The sequence below is a fragment of the Tauraco erythrolophus genome, chromosome 21 (genome assembly GCF_009769465.1).
Source record: "Tauraco erythrolophus isolate bTauEry1 chromosome 21, bTauEry1.pri, whole genome shotgun sequence".
Classification (NCBI taxonomy): domain Eukaryota; kingdom Metazoa; phylum Chordata; class Aves; order Musophagiformes; family Musophagidae; genus Tauraco; species Tauraco erythrolophus.
The window spans coordinates 5,647,561-5,668,934 of NC_141485.1; positions in this window are offsets into that span (position 1 = coordinate 5,647,561).

The window sequence follows — 21,374 nt, forward strand, 5'->3', positions numbered from 1 at the left end:
TATAGTTTTTCACTCATTCTAGCGTTTTAGTTTTTTGGATTGCCAAGTATAGGACTAAATTTATAATGTTACGGTATTTTGGGGGACTATAGACTGTAATGCAAGAACAGAACATGGTGTTACAGGGTCAGTGGAATGAAAACAACATCAGGAAGGGGGAATAAGGCCCTGGACAAAGAACATGCTGCTCGGAGACTTTTTAGATATTTGTTCATAAAGTAATGTCTTGAAATTAATTATCATGGTTTATTTTAGACTTTTTTTTGTTTGCATTCATGTATTTACGCCCTCAGATTTAATGTTTTTTCCAGTTGAACCCAGAATTTTCTAATATGGAAGCTATCAGTTAGGAAGTGCGGAATGTGTTTTTCAGTCAAAGAGAAGATTTGTGTTTGGGATTGGTTTTATCTGAGGCTGTGTGAAATGAATTTCTATATGAGAAGCTTTTGTCAGCTTTAGTTATTCTTTGCTGGTGAAGAGGCCAGTCAGCTACTGGAAGCAACCTCATACTTTGCTTTCTTTGTCAACTTGTTTTGTGGTGACAGTAGCTTCCTGTGGTAGATGTCATGCTATGATCGAAGACCATTTTTCTGCATGGTTGGGAGTCTGTGGAGCAGAGCTATAAGGTGCCTGGTTTTCACAGATGTTGTCTCCAGTTCATCACAAGATCAATTTAGGAGAAGTATCATTGGAAAGATTCAGTGTGACAGGAAAGCTGAGGCTGGAAGGGAAATCAGGAGATCACCTAGTCCAACTCACTCTGCTCAATGCCAGGTCAACTAGACTGAAGTGAAGAGAAGAATATCAGCAGGAAAACAGTGAAGAAATTAAAAGCACGTGCATAGTTTCTTCTGTCAGGGAAATATGGGCCCTATGTCTGTTATAAAAAACATGCCTGTTTGTTTGAACTTTAAACATCACTAGTGAGCGCATCATCAAATCTGGCTTGCTAAACTAGGGCGAAGGAATTCTTCATATGGCTACTCTTTATTTGATTTTCTGTAAAGTATTCCTTTCCTTCTCTCTTTCCAAGTTAAATGTTGCCAGTCACCACTTCTATTACTGTGATTCGTAGCATATCTTACATTTTTTGAGAAACAGTTCTTCTGGAATTGGGAATACACAAGAATCTCAATTTTTGTTTTGTCAAGAATGCATGTTTTTGCACTGGTATTTATGAAATAAAGGTGCAAATTTTATTCTTATAGCGTCTAAAACCAGAAGCAGGTATCATGGATCCATCATATGCTTATTTTTCAGAATTCCATGATGATAAGATTTGATTATCCATATTGTTAAATTCAAGGAGTTCACTCCTGGTACATCCTACCTTCAGTTTCCGTATGTGCATATTTCTAGTTTTCACATTATCATTCTCTCTTAAATTTTACTTTGTTATTCTTTCTTAATTCTTTTAGCTTAACATTGTCTTTATATGTGGGAAAACCTTCTATTGGTGTATACCTCATATTTTCCTGTTTTTGTTGAATATGTTTTTAAAAATTAGTTTTTCTGTAGAGAATTTCAACAGTAAAGAACACCACCACTTTGAGCCAAAATTTGCAGTCCCCTTTGCAGTCCTTTTGAGCCACTCCGCACATGTGCATAGATAAATCTGGCTTATTTTCCCTGTTGAAAACTGTGCACTGTTGCATTTTTATAGGGTCAGGGAGGAAAAAAAAAACAGGTGTGAGTGAATTATGTTATGTCCCATTGGTTTTCTGATTAAGTTCATCTGCTAGAAACTACTGCTTGCCAAGGAATGTCAAATTAGGCTGCAGGGTACTCTCGCCTATGTGAGAACGGACAGAAATCTAGGAAGCCATTACTAGATTTCTAGTGAGTCTTAACCATTGAATGAAAATTTTGTGAGCAAGAAGAGTTTTTCCCTACAAGTGCTGGTATTTTATGCTGTGTACTGAACTGATATATACCTATGGACAGTAAATTTCCATAGATTTAAATAAGTGGTATTATTGCTCAACACCTCAGAAGGCTATGTGCAGACTACTCCAAACACAGTACTTTGCATTAATGGCTAATCTTGAAAATGTTGGCCCTAGTATGCAATTTTTTAGTGCTTTGAAAAGTTCTTATAAAATAAGAACAACAGTATTTCTCAGTGTTAGGCAATAGTATTTCTTACGTGTTACCAAAACAGAATTCAGATATCACAAAGCTGACCCCAAACCCATATGGTAGATCAGATGCTCTCTAGACACTCTGCATTTCAAAGAAAAAAGAACCCAGCCCAAATCTATTCCTGGGTGGAAAAGTGGGGCATACGTTAATTAGTAACCTTAAAGCACAATGGAAAACTAACGGGGCAATGCCAAGTCAGAGTATGAGAAATTCTGGAATATTAATGTATGCCTCTGATCTCATACATGGAAGAATACGTGCGTTCTCTCCTCCCAGAGGACAGGGCTGAGGCTTTTTGATGTCTTCAGGTTCAGTGGCCCCAATTAATTTAATTCTAGTGAATTTAGAGGATCAGCTGAAGTAACTACAGAGCTGCAGGTCTTTGTCTCTGAGAATTTGCTGAGTATGAGTGCCAGAGGAGAAGACTGAAAAGAGGTAAATATAGTGCCTGTCTTGAAACTAGAAAGAATGAGGGAATTACAGATGGCAGATTTAACTGTAATTCCCAGAAAAGTACATTTAAAAAACACCAAAGCAACAAACTAAAGAAAAAAAGACAAAAGTAAAAGCCATTATGAATTTGGTAAGAAGAAACTGTCATACCAGTGTAGTTTCTCTGTACACTGGCCTTGCAAGGAGAGGAGGTGGTGTACGGGTAACCCAGCTTGACATTAGTGAGGCTTCTACGCTGTCTCCTGTGACGTTCCCATAAGCAAACTAAGAAAACTTATTTTAGATAAAACTCTAGTAGAGGGGAGGTAAAGCTGGGTGGAGTAGAGCATTAAGAGTAGTTACTGACTGCTTGTTGTCAGAATGAAAGGGCATTTTGAGAGGATTTCTTAAAGAGTCTGATACTACTTGGTATTTTCACTAATGACTTGCATGATAGACTAGAGAGGAACACTAATCAAACTTGGAGACAGCATGAAGATGGAAGGCTTTGCATATGTATTTAGAGGACAGGACTAATATTGAAAAGGAGTCAGGAAAAATTATCTGAATAAAGTAAAATGTAGTTCAATACTAACTAAGTTCAACATCTAGGCAGGAATAATAAACCCTGCAGATAGTGAATGAGAAGAAGTGACTAGGTAGCAGTTCTGCATAAAAAGGTCCTGAGGTTTTAATGGGTTACAAGCTGAATGTGAATGAGCCCCATCATGCCATAATGAAAAAGACAGACACACTAGCAGGTGTAAGGTGCTTGCAAAGTGTGTTGTTAACTCTGGGTGTTGCTGAAGGTTTGTGTCCAGTTTTGGTCACTGTGTTTTGAAATGATGGGCTCCCATTTGGAGTCCATAGGAGAGGAGTGAGAATGATCAGGGGCCTAGAAAATGTGGCTTATGAGAGAGGATGTGCGGAATTTATATTGGAGGACGTTCCAGCTCTTTCCCCCCATCCCTCTCGTTCGCTCTTCTTTTCTGCAGCTTAGGAGGACAGTGCCTAGCTGTTTAATTATTCCAGCTGGGAAAATAGTAAATTATTTCCTTCTATGAATTACTTACATTCCTGGGAGAACAGGTTCCTGTCTAATATTTCTGGCATCCTACCATTTGCCCACAGAGGGGAATGTTGCAGGGACCTGTCCTGGCAGGTCTGTTGAACCAGCAGTTAAGAGTTTGCAGGGCAGGGATACCTACCCATTCCAGGAGTAAAGTACGGGCTAGGTGTGGAAGTTGTAAGCTGACACTAGATGAGCTCCTTTGAGAGGCTCTAACAAACTGGTGAGGCAGCAGTACAGAGGGAAACAAATTGGGTTAAAATGACAGCATGTTTAGCTTCATTACATGACTCTGATGGAACCTCACCCTATATGCTTCATTCATTTCTGAGCACTTCACCAACAGAAAGATAATAATGCTCTGGATTGCAGTAGCCCTGTCTCATCCAAACATCTTAAAATCATTTTACATATATTTACTAAGCCTCAAAAGACACTGTTGAGATTTGTAAAGGCTATACAGGGATCACTTTACTAACCACATGTTTAGCAGCTCCCTTCAATACTTGGCAACATTTAACAGGGCACAAAGAATGCAGGTTTCGTTTCAAAATGTTAGGGGATTTAGGTAAAAAACTTACAATAATCTTATGCATTCTTATTTTGTTTATATAGTGCAAAAGGTAACATTGTTCTGTAGACAACTCTAAAGGTTTTGCATCTCAAATGAAATAAAAGAACAGTATATTCTGTCTATCTTGGTTGCCTGGAATACGTGGCTCTCTTAAGTGAGGATTTGAAGGAAGAACAGTGGCATGTAGGCCCTTGGGAAGAGGATGTTCACAAGAAGCTAGCAAGCACGGCGTGCTGGATTATAGTGAGGGGTCTGAGCTTTCTTGGCATTGTGGAAGAAACCACTGGCAGTATCTCATGCACCAGAGGGGTGCAAAAAGTAAGTTGTATTGTACAGTACTTAATTGATTAAAAAGAAAACAACAAAAATCAGGATGTTTATCTATGGGGTGAGGAGCCAGTTAGGGAAGTAGCAAGCAACTGGCTGTGATTACGAGGACATGACTTGAATTTATATTTCAAACATGGCAAAAGGGTTAATTATTTTCCTGATCTTATTAAAAGTGGCATGGTGTCTTTGGTAAATGGTATTGACCAAGACTTTGCTTTTAGTCCTTAATGTAAGCAGCATCCTGTTGTTAGCACGGTGTTAGGGCATTGATTCAATAGTGACTCAGAAGAAAGAGCAGCACCTCACAGCTCTGCTTCCTAAGGCAGACAGTGATGCTGTTCTGTGGTGATTTATTGGTGGGCTCCTGCTCAGGGTATTCCAGCCCCTTTCAACCTTGCACAGCCTCTGAGAACTGCCACCTTGCCTTCAAATCTCAACCAAGTGGAGAATGGCCTTGGAAAGATCTTGCACCGGCCATGCTCACAGATGAACAAGAGGAGGATTTTATTTGTACCTCTTGCTTAGTCGGCATTATCTCCATAATTAATCTCTTTGTATTTCGAGCTAATGATTTTTGACGTGCAGGAGAGCAGAGAGGTGTGTTTGACCCAAATCATAAAGCTCAGGCTTTCTGTGTAACGACAGAGGACGTGGCCACAAGCAGTAAATCCTGTCTGTTGGGAAGTTATCTCCGCTTACTATTTCTACGGCTTATAGACACTGACCTACCAACTACTGTTTCGCTTATGCCGCATCCAAGCCAGCACTTTTCCTTACTTTTCAACGGACACAGTCAGAAAAAGACAGCTTCCCAAGTTTCTGCATGAGTGTGGTGTAAACTGCTAAGTTATTTTGCATCTGTAATTGCTGGGTTTATAAGCAGGACAGAGTAGTACATGTAAAAATTCTTCATTACACATTCTTCAGTGCTTTGAGTCCCTACTTTTTAAAGCCTAAATATATGGGGGGGGAGTTGTTTTGGTTGTTGGGGTTTTTTTTTGTTTATTTGGTTTTTTTTTTTTTTAACTTTATGCCTCTTAAATTTTATTGCGTGGATTACTGCAGAACTTCTGGCTTCAGATCTAGCTGTGGTCACTCTGGGCTGTAATCAAAGGCTCCTTCTGGTTCTAATGTGCATCAATTATCAATATTTTTTGCAGGACATGGAAATTTCTGTTTCAGATTTTTTTGGAGGCTACATCACTGTTTCCCTGTCCCTTGTCATTTAACAGCTTATGAAACTAGGTTATGGGAGTGATTTAATGATTGAAAGTAGTTCTTGTGTTAAATTTCTGGAGTTTGCTGCCAAAAAGATGAGAATGTTGTTGTGGTTAATGTTTAGTTTCCAGGAATCCTAAACAATTATGTTTTCTTTTTATTTGTTTTTACAAAATGGATGCACTAAGAGGACATAGTGCATTATCTGGGTTTTTTTATGTGTCTTTCTCATTATCCCCTTCAAAAATTGTGTTTAAGTAGCAAGTTATTCTCCTAAAAAAGACAAAGCCTGTTCTTACAAGGAATGGATCAGAAAGATATTGAAGACATTGCTTCATGTAGATGTCCTTCTTTCTATGCTTTCCTCTTTCTGCTCAGTGTTTTGCAGTATTGACAAGTGTCTTCATATGTTCCTGGCAGTTTCCTATATTACACTTATCACAGTGGCATATAGATCTTTCCATTTACTCCCTGGAATACTCGACTGACTCCTATCGCTGTAACTAACACGTGGCTCCAGTTATATCTAGGAACACAGCAATATTATACGAGTATCTGTGCTCATGTACAAGCTAGTACTTTCTCACACTATATTTTAACAGTTGGAGGACAGTGGAGATGCTCAAATTACCAGGATGTGGGCCCTTATTTAATTTACATTAATACTACTTCTGCCCATGTTCATCCCCCCTCACCAGGATGTAGGGTAAGCAATATGCTTTAGTTATATATTTTCTTGGCTGTGTACATAATGCAGGACATCACCTGGCTGAAAGCAAAGTACTCAGTCCTTTACTCCTTAAAAAATATGCAGTTTAGGTATTAAATACTTTTTGTTTTTCTATGCTCGTAATTAGTTATGAACAAAATACATACATTTTCAGCCTAAAACTCAGCTGGTTCAACCTAGCTCATATCAGTATTGAAGTTAGAAACATATGATCCTAATAAACCAAACTGAAACATTTGGAGAATAAAGTCTAATTCCCCAAGGTTTAATCCGAAGTCCAGTAAATTTGCAAAAGGGCCAAGAGTGAGTGAATGATGGCTAGTTGTTATTTATAGGTTTGATAATTATTGTGTTTGTAACACAAACAGTTCCCTTTCTTGCTGGAAATCTAACAGTCTGAAACTAAGAAGTGAAAAGAAAGCAATATGCTTCCTCTGCATGTAAAGAAATAAGAAACACGATTCCATTTGCAATACTTGAATTCAGTCATTTCTGCAGTTAACACATCCCAGCTTCTGTCTGGATGTCACTTCAGTCACCTTTCAGTACAGGAGTAACTCTAAAAAAGTTTTTATCTACTACTACAAAACACACAAGGCAAAAGTAACAGGTTTAAAACGGAGGCCACAGTAAAAGCAAGCCTAATTTCAAAACATATAACTTCCCAAGTTTTTGATTCGCCATTGGAAAAGTTTGAAATAAATCTATTATGAATCTGTGACACGTGAGACTTCCCACTTTTTTTTTTTAGAAATACATTTCTTGGTTTGTCTTTCTGTTATCTAATTTTTTTTTTCAGGTAGTGGTAAACACTTCCAGACTTCTTTGTAACTATGGAACAGAAAGTAGCTTGGATTAAGCTCGTATACACCCGAGACAAGAAGAGCTATTTTTTTTTTTTTTTTTTCCTTTGGGAAATCACTTACAGTCTTCGCTTCTCCCAGTACTAGACCAATGGATATAGTAACTTACCTGGTGTTTTCTTGACTCCTTCTCTTGCTACTCTTCACTCGCGGCTGATGAATACCTATAGGAGTTGCTGAGGAACAGGATGTAGGTGCTGACCTTCCCCTTCCCTCAGCCTGAAGTTCTTCAAAGTCAGCCTCAGGGACTTCAGATTAAATAGATGAGCCAAGGAAAAAGAGTTCTGCTCCCCCTTCCGTTTGGCTTTCACGGCTGAATTCTAAAAAGCTATATGAAGTTGTCAGAGGTTTCCTCTTACCTTTTTACTGAAGCAAAACGGCGTGCTGCTGCTCCAGGACAGGATTAGGTCATTCAAACAGCCCTACAGAGAGAGTGGAGGCTCAGCGGTACAGAGTCTCCAAAGGCTGGAAAGATCTGATCTTACATCAGGTGAGAGAAGGCAGCTGGCTAGGCAAGCCAATAATTATGATATCAGCTCTTGTTCGCCTCAGGCAGTCCTGCATTTAATAAGAATACAAATATGACTAAGCTGCAGGTTTTTTTTTTCCTTGTTCTCTTGGTAATTCTTCAGAGAAGTTGGGCAGGTATTGAGCTCTAACTGTCTGGAAAGAGAGTGCTCCCTCTCAACCTCTCTGTTTTTCTTTTGATTTAAAATACGCATCTGTTACTGTGTTTTGCACATCTATTATCCACTTGTGGTCATTAAAAACATTCTTTCCTGGCACGGATTTTGCCATACTATCAGAAAGCCTTCAGCTACCAGAAGTAGGTGTCTTTCTTGCATTTGTTCAGTCTCAGCTCTCACCATGGAAAGGAACTGTGGCTCCACCATAGAATGTCAAAACACGTTGCACCGTTCAAGTGTAAGGACAACACTACAAGACCAGTATACTCAAGGTAATACTCCTTTCCCAAAAAAGAGTGCCTTAGCACAGTCGTAAAAATAGAACTAGGTTGGAGGAGTATATGCATTTGTATGGGCATGTATGTATATGCATTTATGTGCAGAGGTTTGTTTTTTGTGTGCAGATATGTAGAGAGGAATATGAGTTTAAATGTGCAATTGCAGGAATATGTATTTCTGCTGCCCTTGCCTGGCTCTGCACACTCTACAGTCCCCTACACAAACCTGATCACACCTACTGTAATAATACTTACCTACCTCATAGGGTGTTGTGAGGATTAATTAATGTTTGTAAAGTGCTTTGAAGATGAAAAGCCTTGAATGAGGGCTAAATATAATTATCATCATTCCACAAAACAGTAGAAACATCTTTGCGGCCCCCAGGTTATTGTATAGGTACACCCATGTTTATCTCCCACGATTATGGTAAGATACTGAATAAGGTCTTGAAACTTTGATAAAAACACACTCTCTGCTTTGGAGAACATATTTATATTCATGTTAAGTTCATGCTATTCATGAAGTGTTTTTGTGATTCCTATTGCAGAATACATCAGACAGATTTGTGATAGAAAAGATCCACCACGGCATCCACATGTCTTAATAACAGGACTGGTGAAAGAAAAGCCATGATTTTACCTGTGATGAATTATTTCCTATTAAGAGTTTGCCAGTTTGATTTTGTTAGATCTATCAGGAACTTTTGATACTAGAAAGGAAGACTCCGTCAATTTATCTGCAGGATCTTGTAGAGATAGTGGGCATGGAGTGTTGGTGGATATGCTCTTTCCTGTCTGGCAGACCTCAAAGACAATGCTGGATAATTACTTGTCCTTTCCAAGGGCTTTCACACTTAATATCCCTGAGGGTTATGTGTCTAAAGGTGGCAGGGAAGATTCTGAGATCATTTGGGCTACACTGGACGTCTTACTTAATTATTCCCAAATTCTGCACTACCCTTAATTTACAGTTCTTGCTCTGATGGCTGACACAGGCAAATCTGAGGTGGTTTTATGTCAGTAACTTAGGTGCTACCTGCAATAGCCCAGAACCAACGTGGGCTAATGGCCCGACTATTAACCTGCTCTCTGTAGTGAGCTTTGCAGCCTGCCTTGAAATCCAGACTGCTGCAGCTACGTGGCTGTCGGTGCCTAAGTTAGCTCGTTTAAGATTAACTTGTTGGGTGTGTTTACTTGAGCTGGCGTCACAGGTCGATTGCAGTGCAGAGATAAGATCCTGAATGAAAGTGAACCACTGACTGGCAAGCATTATCTCCTCTTTCCTGGGATAACTATCAGGAGGAACTACCTAGAGGAAAGGGGGGTGTCAGTATTTGCTTCAGATTTTTCCTGTTTCTTACCAGTGTGTACTTCAGCCTTATATCCACATGCACTTTTGTGGATTGAAGAGCACAGCCCACCTAGCAATACTGCTTACTAGTGTTTCTCCTTTTAACTGGCAAAACAGTTTGGTAAATTTAAACTTAGTTGTGTTTTTTTTTTCTTACAGCTGTCTTGCAGTCAGCTCGGGGAGTGTTGTTAAACTAAAACGGTTTGGTCTTCAGGAGGGGACGCTACATATCACAAGCAAAGAACAGAAGAGATCAAGAGGCTTACATCAGAACAAACTTAGTTTTGTCAGATCCAGACTAGACTATTGTAATGAGTTAACTTCGTACCTCTTCTTGATCTGAGCTTTTATTCAAAGACTAAGGTGTTTATTTGGTGTACTGGCAGCTATTCTAAACTGTTAAATTCTGTTCCCAGAATCTGATCTTTCATTTTTGGGCAAAAAAAATAAAATCGCAGCCAAGTAAGTGTTCAAAATGCCAGTCAGTGAAACCAATTCTGTGATGTCTGAGTGACACTATAGTTTGAAGTAGTAATGTCAGCAGAAGGTCATGGCTCTACTTTCCTGGGGGCTCAGCTGCCCATTGATCGTTTCTAAAGGTAACTAAAGGTTACTAAAGCTGTTTGGTACTTTTATACAGGCAGTACTGCAGAGGGAAAAGAAATGACAGTCTGTATGACTGACATGGCATGATGCCTTCATAGGATGTCCAGAATGAGTGGCTCAAGAGCCTGTTTCCGTATTCGTTTCCCTCACTTAGAGGAAAAAGTGAGGGATGATCTGCCTCCTGTAGTGCTACGTTTTGGCAGCTTGGATGTATGAGGTTATTTTGTACTAGAATTTGGGAAAACACGATTATCTTCTGATTTTCCACAGTTTGATCCTTGTCTCAAAAGTTTTTCCTGGACTAGCTAGTGCTTTTCAAAGCAGAGCACTGGATATGGATAAGCTGAGCTCAAAGGTGTGCATGGCACTTTGTGACCAATTCAGAGTGTTTGCTCAAGTTTAACATAAAATGTTCTTGGGCTCCCTTGTATGGAAAACTACTGTTGACCTCATTATAAACCCCTTCTGCTGTTTAAAATTGGCAAGAACGGTCTTGTTGATCTGGAAATTTGTCAGTGAGGAGTGCTCCCTATGAACTTACTTCATTTTGTGCGCAGCCAGAGCATAAATTCATCCTTTTGATAAAATATTCTTATTTAATTTAGTAGTGGGATAATTGCTTATTTTTAATACATTGTTTATATTTTATTATGCAGTGATGGCAGCAGTATTTGTTATCATAAAGAGCTTTGTAGGCTTACAATTTTTGAATCCCAGCATTTGGATGATAAGCTTACAAAATGACTTAAGACGTAATCTAACCAGCTATTCTGCCACCATTAAATAGGAAAAGTGGCCTAGCATCTCTCCCTTGGGATCACCTGAGGGAAGACACACCTGGGTGTAACTTAACCGTCTGCTGTGCTGCCTTTAAATAGTAGTTAGGGCTTGCTTTTTATCTTCTGAGATATCCCTAGGGAATACACACCTTGGTTTAACCTACATACACTTCAGTCCATTTTTGTTCCTAAGAAATAATTCCGAGTGCATTTATCTAGTAGTTTAATGTGTCTAGAAAAACACATTGGTAAACTAAACTTAAGCAATTTTAGCATTCAATATATTCAAGAGTAGCATTCTCATTCCCTTCTGAGCCTCTTCTTTTGACAACACGTATCTGTCTTTTGCCCTGTCGTCGTTACAGCTTAGAGGACCTGTGGGTCGCAGCATTCAGGTGGAAGACTGAAGGATAAAATTCGCCGGGCGGATGTGCATTATAGCCTCCAAATCTGGCGCGCCCATAAGATGCCCTTTTGTTGACATTTGCCAAACTTTCTGTTTGTTAATTGTTCAATCTTAAATTAAAATATAAAGGACCATTATTATATATGAAATATCATTTCCTGACCCGTGATTTAGTGTTGCCTATAAAGCATAGCATCTGTAGCAATGTGACAGCCACTGGAAGCTATTATTGTTTTGGCTTTTTAGAAACGAGGATGAGCTCAAGACGTGGTGTTAGACTTGACTCTGTGCCTTTCCGCTCTAGGTGAAATTCAGGTAGGTGATCTAGACACGTGTTACTGCCATTGTGTCATCTAGCAATATGTTTTGTTTTGCTTTTTTGACAAGGCTGCTATTAGTATGCAACTTTCAATAAAGGAGTGAGATAATTAATTTAAGACAGAGATATTGGGCTAATGGAGTAATAATCTCTGATTCTCCTCACAGGTTTGCTTTGTCTCATGCTTTGTCTCATGCTTAGTTATTTGTTCCTCATAACTATTCAGCGTCGTATGCCATGTTCAGGACCCTGTATCGTTCCAGGGTGGCTGGACCTTTCTCCTGTCCTCAGGGAGGAATGTTTATTCCTCCTTGGAGCTGATCATTGTCAATAAGTAAAGTTTCAGACTTCGAAATCAGGTTGAAATGTGCTGTAACATCTCATAAACTTTCTTATCTTCTCACAGAACGTAATTTGTGAAGAGTTGGCAGCATTCTGTCAACTTCCCCTTTTTTGTTGACATTGCACTTTAGAAAGAGTCTTTTGAGATTTTCTTCCCTTTTTTTGTTACGAGGTCAACAGACAGAGAGAAAGCTTTCCTAGCCTGAAGCTGCTGGATAAGTGGTAGGTTGGCAGACTGTCTTTGTTTGTTTGGCCTTATCGCTTCTTCATTTTTGGCTGCCAGGCTTTTCCTAACATCACAGAGCTCTGCAAAGTGGGGTATTGGAGGAGTTTTGATGACGTGACAATAATAAGGAGAAAGTCTACCTTACATCAGTTTCCAGAGCACGGTAATTTAATGAACGCATTCTCTGTCAAAGTCAAGAATGTAGAATAGTGTGGCCAATGTCAGAAGACAGATGACTGAATCCTAGAAGTGTTTCATTAAGCCACATGACAATGGCACTGGAAACTTTGGTACTGATATCGGAGAGAAAAGAACAGTTGGCTGATCCTCTGTCTAGTCACCTCTAACTCCTCTATCTAAATAGGACTTTCTAAAGGTCAGATCACATGAGATTCAAAGGAGAATGCTATTGCATTCTGGTTTTAAGGCCCTGAGGGACCGTAGGAGTTTCAAGAACATGTGGAGCTACAAGTGAGGCCTTTGAACTGTATGAGTCTTCCAAACTCAATCCTGTCACATTCATGATTTTGAATATGTTATGCAGGTTTGGCCACTTAACGCTAAGGCATAAGCAATGAAATGATCACTCATACATTGCTTCATATTATTGCTTCTACGGCTTGTTGCCTGCTCTTTTTATTTTCCATTTATTTTAAGCTGCAAGATGATTTCAAAGGTGTTGAATAACCTACACCTACCCCAAACAGTGTGCGTCTTTTAGTTCTCAGGCTATTTTCTGGCCTGTTCCTCCTTGCTGACGTTCTATCATGAACATGCAGCATCCTTTCTGGAGCTGTGACAGAGCTTAGAAACAACATTTGTTTGTGAATGACACGTGATGTTCCTTTGTGGTGCGGATGAAGCATGTTAGCAATTTACTGTACTTACGTCCTCCGCAACCCAAGATGAAACACATTGTATTGTTGCACCATGCCTTTACAACAGCTGAAGAGAATCTGTTTTGAATTGTTTGAGGATCTCTCATGTAGCGCTCGGAGCAGCGGAGTGCACTCAGAACCTGCTGTACTTCACAGCTTACAGAGCCTCCTGTATCCCTTTCAAAAAACTTAGGACTTTTCTGACAACTGGAATATTGTTTTTGTATTTGTCTTGCTCAACGTATTTTCTGTAGAAGTCTAAGAATACTCCAGCTAGAGATAAAACAGCGCACCTCCTCTGTGCCACAACCTTTAACCAAGTTTCTAACCAGTTAGTGACATGATTGGTTCTAAACAGGATGATTAATATTTAGCTAACTAGAAGACAGCTAACAGTGTTTTACTCCTGCCAGAGGCTTAGGCTAGCACATGATTATCTTCTTATAACTGGCTTGGCAGAAGTGTGTGTGTGTTGGTTTGGTTTGTTGTGTGTTGTTTTTTTTTTTTTTAGCCCCTTAACCATGTCTAACAACCAGTACAACTGGTCTGTCTTCTTCCTTTCTTGGAGTGTGCTTGGATGTTCCTAACTACAGTGCTCCATAAGCGGCTTAGTGCCAATACATTCACTCCCTTTTAGCGTTTCTTCGCTTCCATAGACTTTGGAGGAGCATTTGTCCCAAGCTTCCCAAAATGCACTGACAATATTGGTGTGAGAAATGCATAAAACAGGATTAATAGACTCGTATGGCAGAAAAACTGTTTTAGAAGTACAACTCAAATTTAGTTCATGAAACATTAAAAGAACATACTTATATCTTCAGTATTTCTAGGTAAAGCTGACAGGTGCTTAATATCACCACTCCAAGGCATTATCTCAAATTCTACCAGCTATTATTGTATCGATTTTGAAACAGAAGGAAAAAGTGGGAAGAGTTTACCTGGGACATTCATAAGGACTAGCACACTTGGGTTTTCCTAACCAATTATAATGTAAGCGCAGCCTGGGATGAATTGTTTGACACAGTCTAGGGCATTGCTTGGATTTGGGGAAATATGCAGGACGTTCAGCAGGAAGGTTACAGAGCTGTACGTGGCTGTTAGTCAGGGTTCTGAACTGACCTTGCTGGCTCCTGTGTGCAAGGCTTGAGAGCCATCAGGTCAGTAATCAGAACTATGTGAGAGAGGTTTCCGCCATCCCATCCAAAACCTTTTCACATCATGCTTAGGCAATCTTTCCTTCATCTTTATCTTCACACACAATAGTGGAAAACATAAAACCTTGTGCTTCCGCAAACAGCAGTTGAAATCATCCCAGAGGTATTATCTTAGAAACTAGAAAATGATTCAATGAAAGAAGGAATGAATCATATAAATACTCAAAGTGTTGTACCTCAGCAATGTCCCTCCCTTCTTAGTACAAAGCAAAGAACAAAAGAAGGCTGCTGCCTGGCATGGGCCCCTCCTAGATGACTTACTGGGACTGTGAAATCATCAGAAGCCTCAGAAAGAAGTGCTTGTGCAGCGTTTATGACTTGATTTTCTTCTCTTCAGTTCTCTGTAAGCATGGAACCAGTAGTTGTGCTCTCTTGAATGCCTGTTTATATTCTAGAAGATGGATGAGGAAGGGCATGGACTGAAGCAAATATTTTACGTTTGCAGATTTCTGTAGGGCTTTTACATTTCAGAAACTGAAAATGGATTTTTTGAGATAAAACATATTGCAGGGAAGAGGGGCATAAACACTATAAGGTCACGAAAATATGAAACCACATTTTCATTGTGGAGGATGATTTTAAACACTCTTAGAAAACAAGCAATATGAAATTGTGTGGTCTGTTCAAATGGGAAGTTATAATGGGAGGTAAAAATCCTGAACAGGCCATTAATTCCTGTCTGGCAGACAAACTGAAATTGCTTTAGCACTTAGAGGAGCTTCAGTGAGAAAGAAATATCGATCTCGGATTGCCAGATTTTAAATCAGATGTGTGAGATACAAGAGTCGGAGTAACCCCTATAGAAGGTATTCAGTGCAAATTACTTGTTGAAAGATCATTGTACAAAAGATGAAAAGAACTAAGGAGCATAAAAAAGAAGTAATTGCAAGTGAAGTTTTCATTCTAAATTCAGTTAAAAATGTTTTATTGTCTTAAACAAGTGTTACTAGTCCACGTGAATCTCCAAGCGCTCCAGCCTGTAAGGTCTCAGAGAAGTAATAGAATTGGTTCACCTTCACTGCCAACTCTTTGTAAGTCCTTAGTTTTAATGGTTTGCTCAGTAAAATGAGAATCCACTGTAGCTGCTCTACATTGCTTGGAAGTCTCTTTGCCAGTGGTTTTTTTTTTCTTGTTTTTTTTCCTCCCTTGTTTTTTGCACAGTGTGCTTTTCACTCAGGCTCTTGTGACATCAGTGGCGAATGTCTGTAAGGAATTGCCTCAGGCCAGTGTGACTTTCAAAGGATAAGACAATTTGTTACCTTGCCAATGAACAGTTTATTACATTTCTAATTATTGTTATTAGTCTGGCAGGTGGTGCCATGCATGATATTTTTACAACTGCCAAAGATGCAGGTACATTACAAAAAATAACCTGAGTAAGATTTAAAGAAAAAGCAGGCATTCTGCTGTAGCACGTGTTTGGTAATTCTTTACACTAACGTGGTGGATATGGCACCTGGCTAATTTTAAATCTCAAGCTGAAACATACTGACTCTTGAAAGATTTTGTTGTGAGACCAATTATAATTAGAGTGTGTTAGCAGCCTAAGTCAGGTACGAAGGAATCTATCCCTCTCTCTCAAGCTCTTAATCTTTATTAATCTACTGTTGTGTAAATTAAAGACTCATTGATAAACTCTCAGAGTTCGTGTTAATCACCACCTAAAAATACTAAATATTCCCTTCTCAGTGAAGGTCTAAGTTCCTAAACGTAAAGACTTTGCTTTCTCTGGTGGGTAGGGTTGCATGCAGTCAGACTCAAGAAATAAAAATGCCAGAAATCCTCTGTGCGTTTCGCTGTGGGTAATGCAACACCTTACCATCCCTTTTGGGCAGCACCATCCAGTTCCGCCCGTCGCTATCTGTACAGAACAGTTGATAAAGCAGGTCATGCCTTTTCCTTTGTCATGTGTTGTGTGGCAAAACGCGCTTTCTTAAAACACTTTCACATTGCTTGTTCTGCTTCAGTGAATATTGAATAATTTCATGTCACTCTATTACTAAAGAGAAGAAGTTAATTCAAAAGATTTAGAGCCAGGAAATAAATTTGCTGTTTTCGTGGCCAGCAATGTGTTTGGTCTCATGTAATCGGTATTGCAATAGCAGCTACTTTGTTCTTATTCACATGGCTACTATCTTAACTAACATGAAGCATGTTTTTCTTCGTTTTCATGATACAAAGATAGTAATTATTTTAAAAAAAAAAAAAAAAAAAACCAAAAACAAAAACAACCAAACCAATGTATTCTTTTCATATATAACTTTCATTGCTTCTTCCCTGTTTGCCCAGGAATATCAGTCAGTCATATTCAGGACAACCAGATGCTTAGATGTGTTAGTTAATCCAACTAGATTTTACTGTATTAGACTTCAGTTCAAGGAACTAAGGAGACGGGACAGTCGTCTTGTCCAGCTCTGTCTCTGTCCCCTACTTTGATGTTTTATGATACAGCTGCGTTGTGACAAGACAGCAAATTTCCTTAATGCCACATTTATGTCCTGTAAAAATGAAACATGAACTGGCAGCAACAGGAAATTAAGTGGTGCGTCCTGTAAGGAAAAAGAATTGATACAATTGTTTAGTACAAGATTCAGTGTTTTTGTCTTTCTGTGACTTGGAGGAACTGCAGCTGTGCTAGAATGGTTTCGGGATTTGGCTGACTTACGTATGCACCTGCCAGGGCTCCAGGTAAGAACTGATCTTGCTGGAGAGGAGAGCATGGGCATGTTTTGGAGTCCTTCCCTGCAGGGGCTGTTCAGCAGGTACAGTAGACCAAAAGTGGCACTGATTCAAGATAGTGGCTAGAAAGATATTACATACTTGACTGCACCTGGTGCAGAGGAAACTAAAGATGTCAGTCCCTCCCCTTTCCCCATCAATTGTCTCAGATTTCTGAGATACAGGTGTGTGGTTACAGTATAAACAGACCAAAGATTTTTCTTCTAGGCTAAGAAGCTCCGTGTTGTTGTTTTTTTTTTTTCTTATAGTATCTCTGCCAAAATATAGAAACATACAGTGTGAACTCCTGCACTTCTACAGACTCCATGTGCGCTGAGGAGAAAGATTTGTTTCCAGGTGAGGATGGCAGACAGAATGTGCATCCCCAGTAACTATACTTCAGTCTTTTCTGAATATATTTCAGATATTGATTTTTGTCTTGTCCATACACCATGCTTTCTATCAACTGTCAGAGCATCTTTTAATTAAGAGATAATGTATGAGCGTGAAAGTGGAGTTTGTTTTCTGTGCCATTCACTGATCTTTCTGTTGTGACTATCCAGGACTGCAGCACTAACTGTGGTCATTAGCTTTTGCCACTAATTAGAGGAAAAACTGTTCTGTCTTCATCCCTAAGATTGCAAGTTACATGAAGTGGTCCAGTCTCTGGAAGTTACCTGAACAAATTCTGGTGATGTTACTATTTCCTATGTAGCCTGGATGAAGACGTAACACTAAAAGAATTACAAAGAGCATTTCAGATTGGCTAAGTAGTATCTTCTGAGACTGTACTATTTCTTCAATACTGGTTGTAGCTCTTGATACCACAACACCGCTTGCTTAGGTCTAAGGAGAAAAGAAAAAGCACAGGTGTGAGGAAGCTTGCATTGTACAACTGTGTTATCTGCAATGCAGACAAATGATTTATGATTGCATGTTTCATGTAACAGGAATGATATTGCCAGAGGTAAGAATAAGGAGGAAAACTCAAACTCCCTTCGGGTGACAGACATCTTAAAAATAAATAGGATCCTTTTGAATTTTCTGGCAAGTCTCATCAGGATAGTCCTACAGCAAAAAGGGAAATGTGACTTTCCTTTTGCAGTTGCTACAACTGCTCCAGAGTAATCACTGCTCACTGTCTAAGGTCCCCTTGATAGGCAACCAGGAAAACTGGTGCCATAACAGCTGATTGCACCGAGACTGCATTCCCCTTTTGCTTCTGCGTACAACTTGCTCTTCTGACATTGTGCAATTTCATATGAATATGGACATTAGTTTCACAAGCAACTCTGACCACTTTTCCTTTTGCTTTATAGAAAGAAATGAGAAGCTCTGAAATCAGCGGAATTAATGCAATTTGGTGTCCTAGGGCTTTCCGTTCCCTTCCAAAGAATGGAAAGCCCTTGGTCCCAGCGGTAGGAATTGAGAAAATTTGAAATTGCTCAGCTTCTCATAGACTGGAGAGGGATCAAGGGAGATGAGGAAATTTCTGTAAGGTTGCTAGGTTTGCAAGAGAACCTTAATGCTAATCTTAAGTCAGCTGAATAGTATAAACTTGAAGCAGAGTCAAGTTTTGATGTTTTAATTAATCATGCTTAATATTTCAAGTACAATACCACCTAAAAGTAGTCACAACTAATGCTTTATCAAAATAGATCCCTTGCATAGACCTACAAAGTCTGAGTCTTGAAGCAGTTGCATCTGATCTGATCTAAATCATGCATGACAATATATATGGGTTGAACCCTGGAATTAACCGTTCTGTCCCTTCTCTATTTTCAAGTCAGTTTGTGATTTGTTTTTTTCCTTTTTGACAATTTGAATAAATTTTTATTCAACTGGGTTGATTAATATACTTTAATTTTGCAGCTATGCTGTCATGCACTGCCTTTGAAAAGTGTTCCTCTTGTTCCATTGCTTTCCCCTTAGCTATTTAACTATGTTTTCCGAGGAAGATCAACACCCGACTAGGTGCTTGGCCTGGATTTAGGAACCTTGGGCATGCCCTGGTGGAGTGCCTGCAGGCAATAGATGGCACATTGCAAGAGAATCTGTACGTCCTGAATAGCAACTTGACATTTTCGGTCTGTTAGTATGATTAAAGGATTAATAATATTAAATGTTTCTTTAATAGGAGAAAATGCACAGCATTGACAGTAGTGATTAAGTTCTATTAAACAGTTGTTATTTTGGACACCAGGTGATTAATATTTTCAAACCACTTCATTTCCAGACTTTGGCACCTTGGTCATTACTAACTCAAATCGTAAAGTTCAGTGAATCAAGTTGTAAATAGTTTTATTGGTTCCGTGTTGGAAAAAAAATTGAGGGTTGTGAAATTCCTTGATGATTTGAAGTTACGTATTTCCTAAGTCCTTGTATTTCTGTTTTTCACTTGTCTATTCATCATTGTAGAAATTCTAAACTCTGTTTCTGCCTTTGCAAACACTAAAACCAACATGCTAATTGAGAGCAAAGAGTTGTATTCCTAGAACAAAAAAGGAGTTGTAGTTGTGAACTAAGATGCACACTACTGCCAACATACCATAGTTATCTGAGGGAGGAATTACCTTCAGGGACCGGAGTGGAACTGCTTTTACAGCTTCTGGAGAAAGGTCCTTATTTACATGCATGCCGATGACTGTTGGATAAAACACAGGACCTTCATTTTTCTGTTGGTTTGTATTTTGTTTTCTGAAAATATTTTTCATATTTTTGAGAGTTATTTTATGCCCATTATATGATAAGGCTTCTTTCAAAGCAGGTTTTTCTTTTTGGTTTTGTGTTTATTAATGAAAGCTTAGGAATTAAACTGCAAGATCTAGACATATTTCAAGGTTTCCATGCTATACAACAAGGCTTCCTTAAAGTTGATTTTAATAGCTTTTAAATGACTAGGAGCAAATTTTTGGTTTCTCCAAACCAACTTGAGGATTAGAAAGACATGCTGGCTTTTTCCTGTTTCAGCTTTAAAATTGGCATGTGTTTCGTTAAGTCTCTCTATGATTTCAGTGCTTGATGAAGTGATCCTTGCACCACCTACATGTCACTTTACAAATTTCTATCAAGATGTTTATGATGAAATACTTTTCTCAAATGTAAGCTATTTTCATTGTTGTATTAGCTTGCTGGAAATTCAACCAGTTTTCTGGTGTGGTCATGTGTAGTAGAAATGTATGTGTTTACCAGGATAAGTCCTTCCTATTCTCTGAGGTGTACATGTATGTGCCTGTAGAACTTGTGTGTGTGTGTGTGTGCGTGTGTCTGGGCAAGGCAAGGCAAGACAGCACCATAACTCCAGGGAAAATGGAGGAGGCGACTACGAGTCACCCACTTACTCACTGGCATATACTGTGGGAAACCTGTATTTTGTGGTTTTGTAGAGCACTTGCTTTTTAGCGAAGGCAGGCAAGACGGCCGACGTCCCCTTCTCATTAGCAAATTTATCACTTACAACTCTTCTGTAAAACAAACTTAGTGTCAACTCTGAAATGAAGAGCTGCGTTGGAAATCACACCTCACTACAACAGGTGCTGAGCTGGCAGTTTCACAGAAGATTGTGAAATTTGATCGCACAATGGCAAATGGAGCCACTCCTTGAGGGCAATATCTGGAAACATAATGGGGAACCACCCTTCAAAGGTGATCTGTGTAATAATGGGGCTTAGAAACACTTTCTACCTGCTTTGCTTAGAAAATTAGGAACATTTTTAATAGTGTTACTGGTTTTTGCACGAGCACACTATATTTAGCTGTACCTCAACTAGTCCTGCACTCAGACACACCCAAGGCAATAAACTGCCCAGCGCGTACTTGCTACTGCCATCACTTCAAGATGGAAACTATTAATGAAATTTTCTGTTCTCTTTATGTCCTGGTGTTAGCTTTTCTTCTTTATCTACAGATTACAGCTTTTCGCCTGTTGTCTTCTGGAAGCTGGGCATTTGTATACCCCTTGAGTAACTTTCGCTGCAGCCGTTTTCTGGTGAGTCTCTAACCTGTATATGCTCATACATGCTAACGAACATGGAACACCCAGCATTACTGCATTGGCCCTATGACACTCTGTGCTACTTGATGTCTCTCTTCTTTCTTGAGATTGCCATAAAGATTGCACCTGCGCTCCTACAGGTACTTATGCACACCACAGCCTCTGAATAATGTAGACTAATAGAAAAGACTTCAAAGAATCATAGCACAGTTTTAAAGG